This window comes from Manis pentadactyla, chromosome 1 (assembly GCF_030020395.1).
Source record: "Manis pentadactyla isolate mManPen7 chromosome 1, mManPen7.hap1, whole genome shotgun sequence".
In the NCBI taxonomy this organism is placed as follows: Eukaryota; Metazoa; Chordata; class Mammalia; order Pholidota; family Manidae; genus Manis; species Manis pentadactyla.
Window position 1 is genome coordinate 139,321,974 of NC_080019.1, and position 19,215 is coordinate 139,341,188.

Here is a 19,215-nt window from a genome sequence, read left to right on the forward strand (position 1 = left end):
TTATGACACTATTGATCACAAACATATCAAAATGTTTCTTAGATAATTTTGTAGTGCAAGAGGAATAGTAAAAATTGGGAACTTTATACTTAAGATATTTAATAATGTTATATTATGTATAAAATACAAGTTTTCATTGCCATTTTTCATTGTAGGATTTCTAAAAATTTTCATGAAGTGCAAATTTGTTCCAACTTAAATTTCAAGTGAGCGAATGTACTAAGTTCTTGAGCCTTTTTCCCCCGAAGTTTTTAATCAAGATCCCCATCATTTCCTATAATCTTGGTCCCAAAGAGCAGATCACAGTATCCGTGGTATAAAATTTTACTATCTCTAGATACAATTATTAGAAATGCATTGCAATCCCATAGCCTCTATACCGAGACAATGCCCAGTGTAACAGCAGGGAAGAGGCCATCAGCTCTCTTCTGAGAATGCTGTTTGTTCCTAGAATTTTTAAATTAAATTACTTAGTGATTATAATCAAGTTGATATTCAATATAACAAGTAGAGCAGGAAATATCCTTGTACCACAGAATATACCATTAATATATACTTTCCTCCAGCTTATCCTATTACCTTTGCATCAACCTTGATAAGTGGCCATCAATAATGTACTGAAACATCCTTAGTGATGCCAGACTCACCTCTTCTAACAGCAGTCTATTTCATTTTCAAACAGATTCATTTAATAGACAATTTTTTCTTGGGCTCAATTGCATTTGCCTTCTTAAAACTTTCTTCTTTTAGTCCTAGATGTGCTCTATCTATCTGTCTATGGCAGTTATCAAATATTTGTAAACACTCACCAAGTCCCAACATCACTTTAAACTCTTTGTGTGTAAAATAAATTCAATTCCTCTTACTCTGTAGCTATTTCTCCTTTCCTTCTTTTTTGTATTTTTAGAATATTTCCTGTTATCAAACAACTCACAATCTAACTGGATTTTTAAAACATTAAATATAAAGAGATAATCAACATATGACTATAAAGTTGTTGATATAGGCTCCCTGGATTGTTTTGTTGTTTTTCATTGTGTTTTAGTTCTACTTTCTTTGTATCTCACCATGCATCTTCCCCATAATAGTTTAGAAGTGTTTATCATCTGTCTCCTTTTGCAAAATAACCACTGCAGTGTCTCTTCAAAAGCTAGCTTCTTCTCATGCGTCACACGTTTAATGCATACAGTCTTTCAAGAATTCATCCACGGGGAAAAGAACAAAGTGTAAGCAATAACATGCTTATACATGCTTCTGACCCTCCAGCTAGTCCTACAACATACATGGAATTATTTTTATTAGTGGTAACTAACTTAGAGGAAATAACCAAGGACTGTCGAGGGTACCAAGTTTCAGCTTCAACTTTTTTTCATGTAATTAATCCACTACTAATTATTGAACAACTCATTTGTGCTTCATGGTATGTTACAGAGCCAAGAAGCAATAGGCTTCTCCCAGATTTAGCAGTCTACTAAGGGAGGAAAACCCTGTTGAGCAAACAATTATAATGCAGTATGGTAACTATCATATGAATAAACTCTATTTTAAACCAGCTCATTGGTATATACATATAACCCATAGTTGAATGGATTTTAGAAGAGGTGATATTCCAATTTGACCTGAAGGATGAGAGAGAATATGGATTTCTAAGACACTGAAAGTAATTACATTTGGTTCTATCTGACTAGTTCTATTTCAGAGAGTTCTAGTAATGGGAGTATGAGACATCAGTCTGGAAACAGATCATGACTGGTCTGGTAAAATATGTTAAGTAACTTTGGACTTGAGAACAATAAGAAGCCACTGAAAAACGTTAGTAAGTCTTGATCTGAGAAAGATTCTGGATGCCCTGAGTTTGGTGGATGGTCAAACAAGCAAGTGGTACAGTAGAGAACTGGGAAGTTCAGTAGAGAAGACTGGACAGGAAAATGTACAGCATGTAATTACAACTCAGTTTTTAAGAGCATTGATAAAGATATAATTTGAGCCATGAACATATGCATATAAATGAAGGAATTGCCATTAGAGTGAGAAAAGGGTGAAAAACAAAGCACTGAGGAATGCAAGATTTTAAAGACAAGCAAAGGAATGCCCACTTTGAGGATCCCATATGGAGCAGCCAGGATGTCAGGAGAAAACCCAGCAGTTGGGTGCATGGAAGCCAAGGGTAGGTGACTGTCAAGGACAGAATGGACTATTAGAGCAGCAAAGGGACCAATAGATTTAATAACGAGAAGGTCATTGTGAACTTGGAATTTCAGTGGAGTGTTGCTGTCAGAAACAAGGTATCTCTGAGTGAAGAGACATCCCTGAGTAGAGAAAAGAGATATTAAACTCTGCTAGCTAGCTGTTTGACATTGGTCAGGATTCCAAAAACCTTAAGTCTTACTACCTTTTCTGTAAAAATGTTAAAATCACTCATCACTCTGGGTCTTCACACATTTAAAATGATCAGAATAAATCTGTGACCATCAGTGAATTATTCTGTAGATTTCTTTCCTTAAGACCTTTCTGCATCAGTGTAAATATGAGTGTATTTATAGTGTTTATAATGATTACATGGAGGTGGTTGGATTAAATCTTGCTGAACTTTTTGAACATCTTAAAAGTTGTATTTTTCTATTCACCTAAGCATTGAAATTCTCTTTCAGACTGGCAGACACTAAAATATTTGTTAATACTCATTATCAGCATGGGTGTGGAAGCAGGCACTGGAGTACAGTGGGTGGGGTAGTTAGGCCTTTGTAGTGCAAGAATTAGGGCATATTTAGCAAAGTTTGAAACGTGCGTAGCAGGAATCTCAGAAATTTAACTACAAGGAATTTAACTTACAGAAATACACGGACACACACATTTTATTTGAGCATGCTTTGTACTCATATACAAAAAGTAAAATTAGCCTAGATATCTATTCAAAGGAGGAGCTAAACAACTAGTGGTAGAGCCATACAATGAAATATTTTACAACTTGTTAAAAGAATGAGCTAAATCCATAGACATATTAAGGAGAAATTTTTGAGAAAAAGAGATTTAAAAAAAAAAGATGAAAAGCACAAGTAGCTTTTCCCACTTAAGAAAAAAAATTATATACACATATATCAGCAAATGTGAGGAAGGAATCCATCAGCGGTAGTTATCTACAGGAGTAGATCTGAGGATGTGAGTTAAGGTGGGGCTTTTAATTTTATTTTGAGGCTTTTTTCTTCTGGTTACACCTTGAAAAATAAAACATGAATATGTATTACTTTTTATAATAACAAAAGTAAAGATAGAAACACAAGGTATGTGTCTCACAACATACGCTTTTATTTAAATGCTCTAATAACTTTCTCTGCTTCCTCTCACTGTGCCCCACTTTGCTGCCCTGCATTGCCATCATGACTTAAGGCAAACAGGACTGCATACACTGCTTATATGCCACTTGCTTAGCTTCTTTCCTTTACAGTATGCCCCACTTTCCTTAAGCTCCATCATCCAGTATTCACCTGAAATAAGCTTGACAACTGTGTAGGGAAACTTCTTTTATGTAATGATAGGCTTTGAGTATTAAACTGATTTGATTTTGTTTAAAAATGAGCAGAGCCTTGGTCTTACGCACATCTTTATATCAAAAGGCACATTTCTAAGTGTCTGCTCTGAATGGTTTAGCTGCTTCCTTGAGTTACAATTCTACAGTGGGGGATCAGGGTGAAATCACATTACTGAAAAAGGCATGTGTCTGGCAAGTTCCCAAGGCATGAGTATTTATGGCATGATGAACTGTGAAGTTGATGTTGATGCTTGCACACAACAAGCAGGTGGTTCAAATCTAATTTTGTCACTAGCAAAAATGAACTATATTTAAAAGTGTAAAATGTTTGTTTTATAGAAAATCTTTACCCAGAATGAACAATGAATAAATCAAGGTCAGTACTATTAAATTTTCTATGAAATAGAGTAAACTTAATTGAAATGATATGAAATACCTAGTTTATCCCAGGAGCTATGTAAACAGTTTGAAGGAGAGGAAAGTAGGATAGGATTATGAATGCCTGCAACTTTTCCAGAACACATTTTTCATAATGATATTTAAGAGGCCATATGAGTTTTCTAAAGTAAGGAAAAGATCTATGGAGACATACCCAACACATGTAAAAAAAAAAAACCTCTCATTTTTGGATGTAAATGGCCAGAAATGAGAACATAGTATATGAAGTATGCTTGATGTCAGTTGGAATAAAATCTCAAGTGCTTTGTGAAGAGGTAACCTGTAAAAAGATTAAAATTCTTTGAGAAGGCTCAGTGAATTACTCATTACTTAAATTTAAAACTGAAGTTTACATTGACCATATTTTGCACCTAGGATTCTATTAATTTTCTAAAAGTAATTACCATGTCAGTTTGATCAAGTCAGCCAGTAATCTGTTAAGAGTTTCTCAAACAGAAGTTTAGTTTAACACTCTCAGAGAACTCCATGGGTTGTAGATCTTAGGAGACACTAGTATCTCCTATTAGGAATTCTTACCACTGTAATTAGTAGCACATATCCAAGCTGTATATATTAAAAGAGAAATTAATTTCATTTGTTTTCCCCCTCCAGCATGAATAAATTATAGGGCAGGTCAATATGTAACCTTGTAACTCTTAATCCTCATAAAGGAAAGAGGGTTATCATTTTTACCCAGAGTAATAAAAAAACAAAACAAAAACTAGCAAGTTACTCTGTTTAAAAGGGGGTAGGGAGAGGTATTCTTATTGTTAAATCTGAAGGAAGAAAGCCAGAGCATATATAAATAATTCAATGTACTAGATTCAGTGAACATATTTGTATTGTGACAATAGATAGGCATGTATAATATAAGCTGTCAGTAAAGAGAATGGGTAGTGTTTGATTTGGGTTTAGTTATTTAATTATTTCTAATTAAGTGAATTTTTTGGTGAATTTTGTCATTCCCATGACTGATACTATGACCCAGTATAACTAAAAAATACATCTATATTATCAAAAGTATCAAAAGCTTTAGTTATCCCAAAAGAAGATAATGCAGACAGCGGCTTTGGTATGTGTAGAATACATGTAGATCTATGTTGCAAAGGAATGTTTACTAATCACTTGTATTATTATACATAATTCTTATTTTCATCAAGTAAATCACTAATAGGTAAATACATTAATTATACAACAGCCTGACCTAACAAACCCTTCTCTGTCTCTCCCAGTAGAAACGATTTTTTTACCTTTTCTATTTTTGGTCTCAGTCATCTCCATAATTCTAAATAATGTGCTATTTTTTAATTATTTGATTTATTAACTTCAGACGTTTTTACTTCTCATACTGAAACATGAGCACTCAGCTTATTTACACTTTCACCTTCCATTTGTACCCATTTTTGCACAGATATGTCAATATTTTTAGGCCTTGTACTGATTATTATATAGCTTTAAGAAACACAAAGATTCTATATTTTAATCTCCTTAATTTTTAACCATGTATCTGAAACCACATTCTATGTAGGATGCTATTAATAACATCCTGTCATTCCACCTGTCTCACAAACTCTTCTCCCCCACTTCCCAACTTTTATAGTATACTCTTATTTTTATATTGTCAAGGTTGATGACATCTGCAATCTATAGCACCCATAATGAATTTAGTTTGCAGTGACTGATATACATGTTAACCTGAGTTTGGAACTTATTAAAAAGCCTCTAGAAAGTTAGAACCCTTTAAATATTGCCTTTGCAGAGCAAATAATTGTGCTAAGATTTTCCTTCATTCCTTATGGGCTAAATATCATGGTCATTGTGCTACTCAAAAGATCCTAAGACAAAGATCAAATGGGTTATTTTTCTTATATGCCATGAGTTACTTAAATCATACATTTATCAGTTTATTTCCTACTTGAAGTGGGATTTTCCTGGGAGGCCTTTGATTTTGGCATTTCTAATTGGTACCATTTTTCTTATTTAAAGAAGAAATACATCTCCCTTTTGCTTCTAAGCCAGTATCTTCCAATTGGAAGTAATACATGGAATCTTTTGATTCTTTTCTTGGAGTGTGACTTCTTATTCTAATTTGATCTGATAGTATTCTAGATTTAACTGTTCACTTCTCTTTCAATCATGTTGAAGTTTCTTTTTAAATAATTCCTGGTTTAGTTCTACCACTCATTATATTCTATGCCTTCTCCTTCTTGATTATCTGCTTTATCTTGCTGTATTTTTTAAATCAACTAGTTTATTTTTATTAAATACAGCAGTTGAGCTTCAAAGCTTCATAATAGTTGGTACACTGATAATGGAGAGATAAATACTAGTTGGGCTAATTTCTGTCAATAAAAAATGCCATACAAATTACAAAAATGTGACGGAACATGCTCCTTTTTGCTCTTAAGATTATGTATTCAAGATAAACCCAGCTAGGAAGATCAACTTTTTCTGTTAGGATAGTTTCATTTTATGAAATTCAGATTCCATGTGAACTGGAAATCATAGGGTTTTACTTCACTTCTGACCCTTGTCAGTGATTCCATCATAGTATAGGAATAAAAGGACATAATTTATTCCAGGAAGGATGAAAATCTTCAATTGTTATTTAAGGAATTTCAAAATTACTTAGAAGTGTAACTCTGGGGCTAGGGGTGGGGGAGGGAGTCTGTCTCCCATCCAGGAGCAAATTACCTTTGAAACTGAAATAAGTCAAAGGGAGAAATAAAGTGGGAGAAACACATTTATTGGTTACAAGCAGTTGTACATTTCTGCGAGCCCGTCTCCAGCAACCCAGCTGCAAAAAGGGAACCCACCTAGTCTCTCTGGTCTAGATATGCCCTAGCTCCCCCTTGAAACCACCTATTGATATGGAGATGGACTAAGGTCAGGTGAGAGATTCAGGAAATATTGCAATTTTACCCAAAGAAGAAAGAAAAAAAAAAACCTTTTGCCTCTGTTGCGAGGAAGAAAATGTCATAATGAAGTTATAAGCAGCTTGAAGCTATAGCAATACCAACTCTGAAATATTTCATTTTAATAGCACACTGAAACATTAACATAATGATGCCTCTTCTTTAAAAACAATTTCTTACAAGTAACATGTCTTTTTCCCTCTTCTAAATAATTTGCATTTTATATAAAATTTAAAAAGTTATATTTATAATTTTGAATTTACACTTTGATTCTCCTAAAAAAATAATAACTTTAAAAATGTGGTAAAGAATGGATTGCATCTCTTCTAAACATGGTGGGGCTAAGGCACCCAAGTTTCTTCAGTTTGGACACACAACAACTGCAAGATGACAGACATATTTAAAACACTTGAAAAAAGACCAGCAATCCAGAGTGCATCCTCAATCCTTACTTTTAAAGACAACAGACAAAGTAGATGATCTATTCATGAAGGGCACTCCAATGGACATATGCAGCATTAATCCTTCCCCTGCTTCCACATACCAATGCAAGATCCAGGGATATAAAGCCACCAGGAAGGTTTGATTTTGCTGCGCATTCTTTCTTTTTTTAAAAAAAATATTTATTAACTTACTATTGATATACACTCTTATGAAGGTTTCACATGAAAAAACAATGTGATTACTACATTTACCAATATTATCAAGTCCCCACGCATACCCCAATGTAGTCATTGTCTATCAGTGTAGTAATATGCCACAGATTCACTGTTTGCCTTCTCTGTGATACACTGTTTTCCCTGTGACCCACCACACCATATGTACTAAGCATAATACCCCTCAATCCCCATCTCCCTCCCTCCCCACCCACCCTCCCACACCTCCCCTCTTTGGTAACCACTAGTCCCTTCTTGGAGTCTGTGAATCTGCTGCTGTTTTTGTTCTTTCAGTTTTGCTTTGCTATTATACTCCACAAATGAGGGAAATCATTTGGAACTTGACTTTCTCTGCCTGGCTTATTCCACTGAGCATAATATCCTCCAGCTCCATCCATGTTGTTGTAAATGATAGGATTTGTTTCTTTCTTATGGCTGAATAGTATTCCATTGTGTGTATGTACCACTTCTTCTTTATCTATTCATTTACTGATCTTGGCTATTGTAAATACTGCTGCAATATACACAGGGGTGTATATGTCTTTTTGAGTTGGAGAAGTTGTATTCTTTGGGTAAATTCCAAGGAGTGGGATTCCCAGGTCAAATGGTATGTCTACTTTTAGTTTTTTGAGGAACCTCCATATTGCTTTCCACAATGGTTGAACTAGCTTACATTCCCACCAGTAGTGTAGGAGGCTTCCCCTTTCTCCACATCCTCACCATCATTTGTTGCTCTTAGGCTTTTTGATGCTGGCCATCCTTACTGGTGTGAGGTGATATTGTGGTTTTAATTTGCATTTTCCTGATGATTAGTGATGTGGAGCATCTTTTCATGTGTCTGTTGGCCATCTGGATTTATTCTTTGGAGAATTGTCTCTTCATATCCTCTGCCCATTTTTTAATTGGGTTATTTACTTTTTGGGTGTTGAGGCATGTGAGTTCTTGATATATTTTCTATGTTAACCCCTTGTCAGATATGTCATTTACAAATATATTTTCCCATATTGTAGGATGCCTTTTTGCTCTTTGATGGTGTCCTTTGCTGTACAGAAACTTTTTAGTTTGATGTAGTCCTGTATATTCATTTTTGCTTTTGTTTCCCTTGCTTGAGGAGATGTGTAGGAAGAAGTTACTCATGCTTATATTCAGGAGATTTTTACCAATGTTGTCTTCTAAGAGTTTTATGGTTTCAAAACTTACATTCAGGTCTTTGATCCATTTTGAGTTTACTTTTGTGTATGGGGTTAAACAATAATGCAGTTTCATTCTCTTGCATTTAGTTGTCCAGTTTTGCCAACACCAGGTATTGAAGAGGCTGTCATTTCCCCATTGTATATTCATGGCTCCTTTATCGTATACTAATGAACCATATATGCTTGGGTTTATATCAGGGCTCCCTAGTCTGTTCCATTGGTCTATGATTCTGTTCTTGTGACAGTACCAAATTGTCTTGATTACTGTGGCTTTGTAATAGACATTGAAGTTGGGAAGTGAGATCCCCCTTTCTTTATTCTTCCTTGTCAGGATTGCTTTGGCTATTCAGGGTCTTCTGTGGCTCCATATGAATTTTAAAATGATTTGCTTTAGTTCATTGAAGAATGCTATTGGAATTTTGATAGAAATTGCAGTGAATCTGTAGATTGTTTTAGACAAGATGGCCATTTTGACAATATTAATTATTCCTATCCATGAGCATGGGATGTGTTTCCATTTACTGGTATCTTCTTTAATTTCTCTGATGAGTGTCTTGTAGTTTGCAATGTATAGGTCTTATACATCCTTGGTTAGGTTTATTCCTAGGTATTTTATTCTTTTGATGCAACTGTGAATGGAATTGTTTTCCTGATTTATCTTTCTGCTAGTTCACTGTTAGTGTATAGGAATGCCACAGATATCTGTGCATTAATTTTGTATCCTGCAACTTTGCTGAATTCAGATATTAGATCTAATAGTTTTGGAATGGGTTCTTTAGGGGTTTTTATGTACAATATCATGTCATCTGCAAACAGGGACAGTTTAACTTCTTCCTTGAAAATGTAGATGCCTTTTATTTCTTTGTGTTGTCTGATTGCCATGGCTAGGACTTCCAGAACTATGTTGAATAGATGTGGGGAGAGTGGGCATCCTTGTCTTGTTCCCTATCTTAAAGGAAAAGCTTTCAGCTTCTCGTTATTAAGTATAACATTGGCTGTGTGGGTTTGTCATATATGGCCTTTATTATGTTGAGGTACCTGCCCTCTTTGCCCATTTTATTAAGAGTTACTATCATGAATGGATGTTGAATTGTGTCAAATGCTTTTTCAGCATCTATGGAGATAATCATGTGGTTTTTGTTCCTTTTTTTTGATATTGTGGATGATGTTGATGGATTTTTTGAATGTTCTACCATCCTTGCATCCCTGGAATAAATCCTACTTGATCACGATGAATGATCTTTTTGATGTATTTTTGGATTCGGTTTGCTAATATTTTCTTGAGTAGTTTTACATCATCAGGGATATTGGTCTGTAATTTTCTTTCTTTTGTGGTGTCTTTGCCTGGTTTTGGTATTAGAGTCATGCTTGCCTTATAGAATGAGCTTGGAAGTATTCCCTCTTCTTTTACTCTTTGGAAAACTTTAAGGAGGATAGGTCTTCACTAAATGTCTGATAAAATTCAGCAGTGAAGCCATCTGGTCTAGCTGTTTTGTTCTTAGATAGTTTTTTGATTACCAATTCAATTTTGTTGCTGGTAATTGGTCTGTTAAGATTTTCTGTTTATTCCTTGGTCAGCCTTGGAGGGTTGCATTTTTCTAGAAAGTTGTCCATTTCTTCTAGGTTATCTGGTTTGTTGGCATATCATTTTCATAGTATTCTCTAATAATTGTGTATTACTGTGGTGTCCATAGTGATTTTTCCTTTCTCATTTCTGATTCTGTTTATATGTGTAGACTCTCTTTTTTTCTTGATAAGTCTGGCTAGGGGTTTATCTATTTTGTTTATTTTCTCAAAGGACCAGCTCTTGCTTTCATCGATTTTTTCTATTGTTTTATTTTTCTTGATTTTATTTATTTCTGTTCTAATCTTTATATGACCCTCCTTCTACTGACATTGGGCCTCATTTGTTCTTCTTTTTCCAGTTTCATTAATTGTGAGTTTAGAGTGTTCATATGGGATTGCTCTTCTTTCGTGAGGTAGGCCTGTATTGCAATATACTGTTCTCTTCACAAGGCATTCACTGCGTCCAACAGATTTGTGTTGTTGAATTATTGTTGTCATTTGTCTCCATACATTGCCTGATCTCTGTTTTTATTTGGTCATTGACTCATTGGTTATCTAGAAGCATGTTGTGAAGCTTCCATGTGTTTGTGGGATTTTTCATTTTCTTTGCATAATTTATTTCTAGTTTCATACCTTTTTGATCTGAGAAACTGTTTGGTACAATTTCAATCTTTTTGAATTTACCAAGGCTCTTTTTGTGGCCTAGTATGTGATCTATTCTTGAAAATGTTCCATGTGCACTTGAGAAGAATGTTTATTCTGCTGCTTTTGGATGTAGAGTTCCATAGATGTCTGTTAGGTCCATCTGTTCTAATGTGTTTTTCAGTGCCTCTGTCTCCTTACTTATTTTCTATCTGGTTGATCTGTCCTTCAGAGTGAGTGGAGTGTTGAAGACTCCTAGAATGAATGCATTGCATTCTATTTCCCCTTTTAATTCTGTTAGCATTTGTTTCACATATGTAGGTGCTCCTGTATTGGGCACATAGATATTTACAGTGGTTATATCTTCTTGTTGAATTGACCCCATTATCATGATGTAATGTCTTTCTTTGTCTCTTGTGACCTTTTTTGTTTTGAAGTCTATTTTGTCTGATACAAGTACTGCAACTCCTGCTTTTTTCTCTCTATTAGTTGCATGAAATATCTTTTCCCATCCCTTCACTTTGAGTCCGTGTATGTCTTTGGGTTTAAAGTGAGTCTCTTGTAGGCAGCATATAGATGGGTATTTTTTTTTATCCATTCATTGACTCTCTCTCTTTTGATTGGTGCATTCAGTCCATTTACATTTAGGGTTATTATTGATAGGTATGTACTTATTGCCATTGCAGACTTTAGATTTGTGATTACCAAGGGTTCAAGGTTAACTTCCTTTCTATCTAAGAGTCTAACTTAACGCACTTAATATTGCGGTTACAAACACAATCTAAAGGTTCTTTTTTGCCTTCCTTTTTCTTCCTCCTCTATTCTTTATATATTAGGTATTATATTCTGTACTATTTTTCTTTCCCTTGATTGACTTTGGGGATAGTTTATTTAATGTTGCACTTGCTTAGTAATTAACTGTTCTACTTTCTTTCTGTGGTTTTATTATCTCTGGTGACAGCTATTAAACCTTAGGAACACCTCCATCTATAGCAGTCCCACCAAAATACACTGTAGAGATGGTTTGTGGGAGGTAAATTATCTCAGCTTTTGCTTATCTGGAAATTGTTTAATGCCTCCTTCAAATTTAAATGATAAGCTTGCTGGACAAAGTATTCTTGGTTCAAGTGCCTTCTGCTTCATTGTGTTAAATACATTATGCCACTCCCTTCTGGCCTGTAAGGTTTCTGCTGAGAAGTCTGATGTTAGCCTGATGGGCTTTCCTTTGTATGTGATCCTATTTCTCTCTCTGGCTGCTTTTAGCAGTCTGTCCTTATCCTTGATCTTTGCCATTTTAATTACTATATGTCTTGGTGTTGTCTTACTTGGGTCCCTTGTGTTGGGAGATCTGTGCACCTCCATGTCCTGAGAGACTATCGCCTTCCCAGATTGGGGAAGTTCTCAGCAATTACCTCCTCAAAGACACGTACTATCTCTTTTCTTTTTCTCTTTCTTCTTCTTGTACCCCTATAATGTGAATATTGTTCCATTTGGACTGGTCACAGAGTTGTCTCAATATTCTTTCATTCTTAGAGATCCTTTTTTTTCTCTGTGCCTCAACTTCTTCATGCTCCTCTGCTCTAATTTCTATTTCATTTATAGTCTCCTCCACCATATCTAATCTGCTTTTAATACCCTCCATTGTGCTCTTCAACAATTGGATCTCCTACTGGAATTCATTCCTGAGTTCTTGAATATTTTTCTGTACCTCCATGAGTATGTTAATGATTTTTATTTTGAAATCCCTTTCAGGAAGATACATCAACTCAATTTCTTTAAAATATTTTTCAGGTGTTGTATTAATAATTTTACTTTGAACCAGGTTTCTTTGGTGTTTCATATTTGTAAATGGCACCTTCTAGTGTGGCACCTTCTAGTGTCCAGAAGCTCTACTTTCTGGAGCTGCTCAGCCCCTGAAGCAATGTCAGGGTTCACATGAGATTGACCTAAGGGAAGGAAAGAGCTGTTTCCTGCTTCCTGACTTCTATGCCTGACTCCACTGCCAGAACCAGTGGGCAGAGCACACAGGTATAAGCCTCTGTGCTTTGTGTTTGTAGTTGTTGTAGACAGGCTTTCCTCTGGCTGGTCTAATGCTAGGGTAGGGTTTGCTGGTTTCTGAGCCAGGTGGGGCTTACTGGGAGAAAGTCGCAGTAGGCTGCTTATCATGAAGGGGGTCCTTTAAGCTGTGTAGCCAGTCAGGAAGCTGTAGCACCTGAAGATTGATAAAGTTTCCAACCTGCTAGGCAGACTACACCTGGACAATTTTGTCTACCTGTCCTTTCTCCTGAGCAGTAAGCTCTATGCAATCCTTGCCCCTTCAGCAGCCCTTCTGCTGTTAAGAAGTCTCTCAGACTGCCTACCTTTCTTTTGTCCCAGAGCAGCCAGATATGGATCCCTGCTTTCCATCAGCAGCTGGAATCTCTGTTTCTCCAGGTATTCTGCCTGTCTTAGCTTTCTAACCACCTAATCATAGAGTACCATGAAAGCACCATGAAATGTAGGTTTGTGCTCCCATGCAGATATCTGGAGTTAGGTATTCAGCTGTCCCAGGCCTCTACTCCCTCACCGCTCTGTTTCTCTTCCTTCTGCCAGTTAACTGGGATGGGGGAAGGACTTGGGTCTCCCTGGTCCCCGGCTTTGGTATGTTACCCTGTTCCATGAGTTTTATTATTTTCTCCAGGTGTATGCAGTTTGGCACAGCCCTCTTTCCTGTTGACTTTCCAGGATTAGTCATATTAATTATATTTTCATATTATATGTGGTGTTAGGTGGAAGTTTCTCTCTCACCTCTCATGCTTCCATCTTTAATCCCCTCTTGCTGCATATCCTGTACATTTTTTTATGGTCTTGTTGGGGGAAGTTGGTATGGAGATCCGGAGAAGTCAGAGTACAAGGAGATTATAATGAAAAAGCAAAGTAAAAAAGACATCACTGGAAAAGCAAACAAAACATTATAAGTTGAGCAGGGAGACGTTTATTTAAAGCAAAAAGGTGCATACTCAGAGAAGGGGGAGTCTGGGCTACCTCAGAAAAGAGGCACCCTTAAGATTTTAGGGTCTCAGATTTTTTAGTTGGTTGAGGATTTTCAGAGGGCTAGGGTTGTGTACTTGTTAAGTGGTCTTGAGATGTTTATCCTTAATGAGTCATTACATCTTTCTTTTTGTTGGTTCTCCAAGTAATTCTGCAAAATTAAAATAATAAATTTACTGCTGATTTCTTCCCAGAATAGCAGCTTTTTGGTCTGAGGGCATATCAGTTAAGACCACTTGCCCTGACCAGGGTGGGCCAAATTATTGTTTGTTTACTAGCAGTAAACAGTATGTTACTATTTACCTGGTGGCAAGAGGCAGGCAAGCAGAAGTGGATGACTGCTTGTAACATACTGTTTCCTAAACAGTATGTTAAGAATCTTACTTTTAAATTCCTGAATTTTTAAAAATGCAATTTTGGATTTAAGGTGGGATCTTCCTGTCCTTATTATGCTGTTTATAGCTGGGCCTTTTATCAGGCTAAAGTAAATTTTACAGTGGCATGATCTAATTGACACAATGAAGACATGGGTTATGCTGAGATATGTCTCCTTATCTGAGGAATATTCAAACATTCAAGGCCAAGTCGCTCCTGACCTTTTGAGCTTTAACTGATTAACTCATTAACCTGAGTCTTTTCTGGCTTTCTAGTTTTAACTGATTAACTCAGTCCTTTCTAGTGGGATTTACTGACCTTATTCTCTTTCCTCCCCACTCATATCTATTTTCCTGCCTAACAGTCACATGGTGATTAGAAGTAACAATACATCTATAAATTTCCTTTATTTTTTAAATAAATAATTTACATTTTAAAATCAATAGCAACTTGACTATTAAAGACTGTTTACTTCATATCTGCTCTCCTCAACCCTTTGACCAAAAGCTGCTGGTTGTTGGTAAGGGCGGGAGGATTAATATAAGCAGAGGCTATAATAATTTCTACTATTCTATGCCCACTTATTTCAGAGCACTAATGTGTCCATGGTGACTGAGACCTCCTTCTATGAAGTGTATACTGGTAGAACAGATGATATAATGTGGGTAAGCAACTATGAATTAATTTTTTTATAGCTCATGAGCAAAGCCCAATCCCCAAACCCTCTGGCCACCTGATGCCTCAGCCTTTTTTTATACAATAGCTTTTGTATGTAATTTTTAAACTTCAGTGTATCTTTATTCTAGTGCCATAGCATAAATCCTTCCCCAACTGCCCCAAGATCACACTTGAGCTTACCTTAATTATTGTTTATTTCTATTTATTTTCTCATTGTAATCCTGTTATCATGAGGAGTGCTCTTGCAAGACACCTGGGAATGGATTGTATACAGTTATCCAAGACCTTAATTCTACACTTAAATTCCTTAGAAGGAATGCAAAGCAGTAATTAGGTTGGATCGCTTTCTCTCCTTTTGGCCTTTTCTGCTCTCTAAAATAACTCAATAATCTGTTCTGAATTTACTAATTTGATTTCTCTTTTGTTTTCTCCAAGCTAAAATGTATGTCTTTCCCTCTCCTAATACAATACATTCTTTTCTGAATTTCCCATATGATCAATACTGTCCACCCAGTACACACATGCCACTTGATCATAATGCACAACTGTCTTGCAACACTGTGACTTTGAGGGGAAAATATTTTCCCAGCCCAGGGCAAAATGCATATGAACTGGAATCAAAGGGAGAAATAAAGTGGGAGAAACCCGTTTATTGTTTACAAGCAGTCATCCACTTCTGCTCGCCTGCCTCTTGCCACCAGGTTGCCAAAAGGGGACCCCAGCCAACCTCTCTGGTCCAGATAATCCCTTGCTCCCCCTCAAAATCACTATTGATATGGAGATGGATACTTCTTTCCACCCCTTGGAAACACTTATTAATACAGAGATGCACTAAGGCCAGGTGAGAAATTCTGGAAGTATTGCAATTTTACCAACAAACACACGATCTGAATTATTCCTTCTTGACACAGATCATTTATTTTCAGTAAGTAGCAGTTTATCAGGATATTCCTTATGTTGAACCCAAATCTATCTGCCCTTAATGCTTTGTATCAGATTTAATTCTGATATCTCAGGTGATACATATTTATATGATTAGCCTTCAACTATAATCTGGAAAAAAAAGCTATCATGCATCCTCTTAAATACACTTCTAAATGCCACAAAATCTGGTATTGAGGCACTTTTATAATTTTGCCACTTTCTTATAACACCCCCCAAATCAACAATGTCCATACATTTCAGTACTAAAGGAGATGCTGTAGTTGCAGTTACTCGCAAAGAGCTTAAAGGAACTACTGACTCCTTGTTTGTGAATACTGTACATTTATCGATTGTTGAATAAGACAAATCTGTGCACAAATCATAGTTCTGATATTGGCAACCTGTGTGATCTTAGTTGACTACTTAAGTCACCTCCCTGAATCTTCATTTAACCCTCTGGAGAAAAGAGTACTTATTATCTTCTGCTTATCTCATTATAAGGAGTCGAAGAGATGTAGTCAGCACAGTGCCTGACACAAAGCAAGGACCCAGCATGACAGCTATTGTTATTGTGGCATTATGGTTCATTATTACCATCATTCCTCTTACTACTACACTGGTTACATTTGCTTTCAGAAAATAAAAAATCACATCACTGACTCCCTCTAAATGTAGAGTCAAAAAGAAACCTGCATTTTTTTCTTTGTTCTGTGATTACTTTTCCCAGGTAGGTGCTGGGTTCAAGAGAGAAATACGGCATGTCATCAAATCTCAAGAAACTCACACTATAATAAATGTAAACAACAAACAGAGATGTTGCTGGCTCACCAAGGTATATGAGAGGAAGATACCAGCAGACCTCTATAAGAAGCTTCCCAAAAGGCATGTGTATTGTCCTAAGTTAAGGGGAAGGTCTGGCAAAGCAGAGGGAAGTAAGTTGTAGATTCAGGGTGATGATCAGCATGAAGACTTAACAAGTTATTATGAGAGGGGTTGTAAGAACATTTGCTTCATTTGGATAAGAGGGCACTGTATCAAAGGGTAATAATAACAAGAGTTAAAGCATATGGAGAACATTTTGAATATAAATCACATTCTTGCTTACACTCTGAATGCTTGTCTTATCTCACCCACATTATAATTTTATCTTCTGAGCTGAAGTCATCCTGTGTCTACCACTTGCTCAGCACACAAATACTTCCTTATTCTATCTTTAAATGCATTTTGACCCCAACTCATCAGAGACTGTATCTTATTTTTAAACATTCCTGGTTTTACATATAATAAGTGCTTAATAATTTTCAGTTAATTATGATGATGATAATAAATGAGCAGCATTTTTAGTTCAGGTTGATCCTATTAAGGCAGAAAAGAAAAAACGTTTGCTTAATGTTTGTTGATATGTGCTATTTCCTAAAAGTTTGTAAGCTTAAGTAATAACAATTTAAAGGAAAACATTATCTACATTGCTAACATTTTCTAATTCTGTGTTTCTAAAGCAAGCTTAAAGTTTCATTATTCTCTACCCCATCCTTTCTTCAATCCCATGGATTGAATTAATTTACTTCAGGATTGAACCAATTTTTTGTAATAGATACATACATATATGTGAATATATATATATTCCCTCCCCTTTTCCAGTTTTTATGTAGGCATGTCATGGAAGGAGTTAGTATGATGGTTTAAGAAAATAAAGGAGTAATAAAATAATGTCAAATAACTAATTAGAAACAGGGTCAGTCAATCAATTGGTTTGGTGCATGTGCCAGAAAATTATTTTTTTTAAATAGATTTTTTAAACAACATGCTAATATATTTATTTCAATGGCAGGCACTTTTACATTCATTTAAAGGGAGGCCTTTGAAGCTGCAGTATATGTGGGATAAAAAAATGGGGGGGTGCACCTATTATTTCTGATATAACCTATCATAGTAGAAACAGACAGGCCACATTTCCAGCCATAGATTCATCACTTTTGGCCTTTGCTTGGATGAGATATTTGACTTCTCTGAGGCTTAGTTTCTCCATCTCTAAAATGAGCATAATTCTTCATTGTAGAATTCTTAGTGAAATTGAAAATAATAGGTATAAAATATTTCCTATAATACCAAGCTTGCAGCAAATACTCAATAATTGATAGCCATTGATATTATGATGAAAATGAATAATGTACTCCCTGATGTTAGTCATAAATGTGTTAGGATGACTGTGTCTTTCAGAGTTCCTGCCGATGTGTCTTATAAGGCATACATACATATTTTTCCTTTTGCAGTCCCCTCATTGTGTCTGTTACTGTTCAGACTGGCACAGTGTGCACCATCCCTCTGGTCAGATCCCTCTTTTAGTCTCTACTGCCCCTTTCCATTCAGTTGTTCTTATTCTATTCTTATAAAACAGCAATTAGAGAATAAAAGTCACTGACTTTAACTTAAATGATCCTGATGAATGAAGCAGATTTGTTTTGTCCTATAGACTATAGATTCCACTATTCATGTTGTCCAATATATCATACCTAAAATAGTATTAGTATTTATCATGCTTTCCTTTATGCTCTTACTGAGAATAAGGTTTTTGACAAAAATATCATCTAAGTCCACCTTTGTGCTCTCTGTGATGAAATATGTATTTTCTATGAAAATCTTCAGGGAATATATGGTATTAATGGAGGACTTGATTAGCATGGTGAGCAGCATTCTTCTCTACTTCCTTTCTTTATTCCTCCGTAGCTACCCCTCTTGGGTAGATGATTATGAAGGAAGGAGTAGGGAAAAATTGTGTGATCTCTAAAAGTTTGTTTACCCTTCCTCTATCTGGAATTTGTTTTATTAAGCTGTGCTGACTACTTTGGAAAATCTGGATAAGCTGCAATTAGTCAATTAATAAATTGTCTATTTCTCTATCAGAACCAGAATAGGTATTTAAGCTCTGTCATCTATTACTCTGCTCATGATTTCTTTTATGAGAGATTTTCCACACTAATTTTTATTCATAGTGCTGCTAAGTATGTTAATGTATTCCATGGAGGCAGTCTGTGATAATTTTGAGAGCACTAACCCGCCATACCTTTTCCCTGTTAAGTAACTCAAAACATCTGTTTGCTGCTTGTTCAGAACAAGCCTTGAAAATGCTTCTTTTAATTTTTTAATAAGGAACAAGTTGGGCTTTAAAAATTATTATTATTGTCCATTACTGAAAAATGCTTGTTGAATGCTAAATTGTATTACTGATGGGCTCATTTTGACCTGGGAATTTAAACTGATTATTTCCC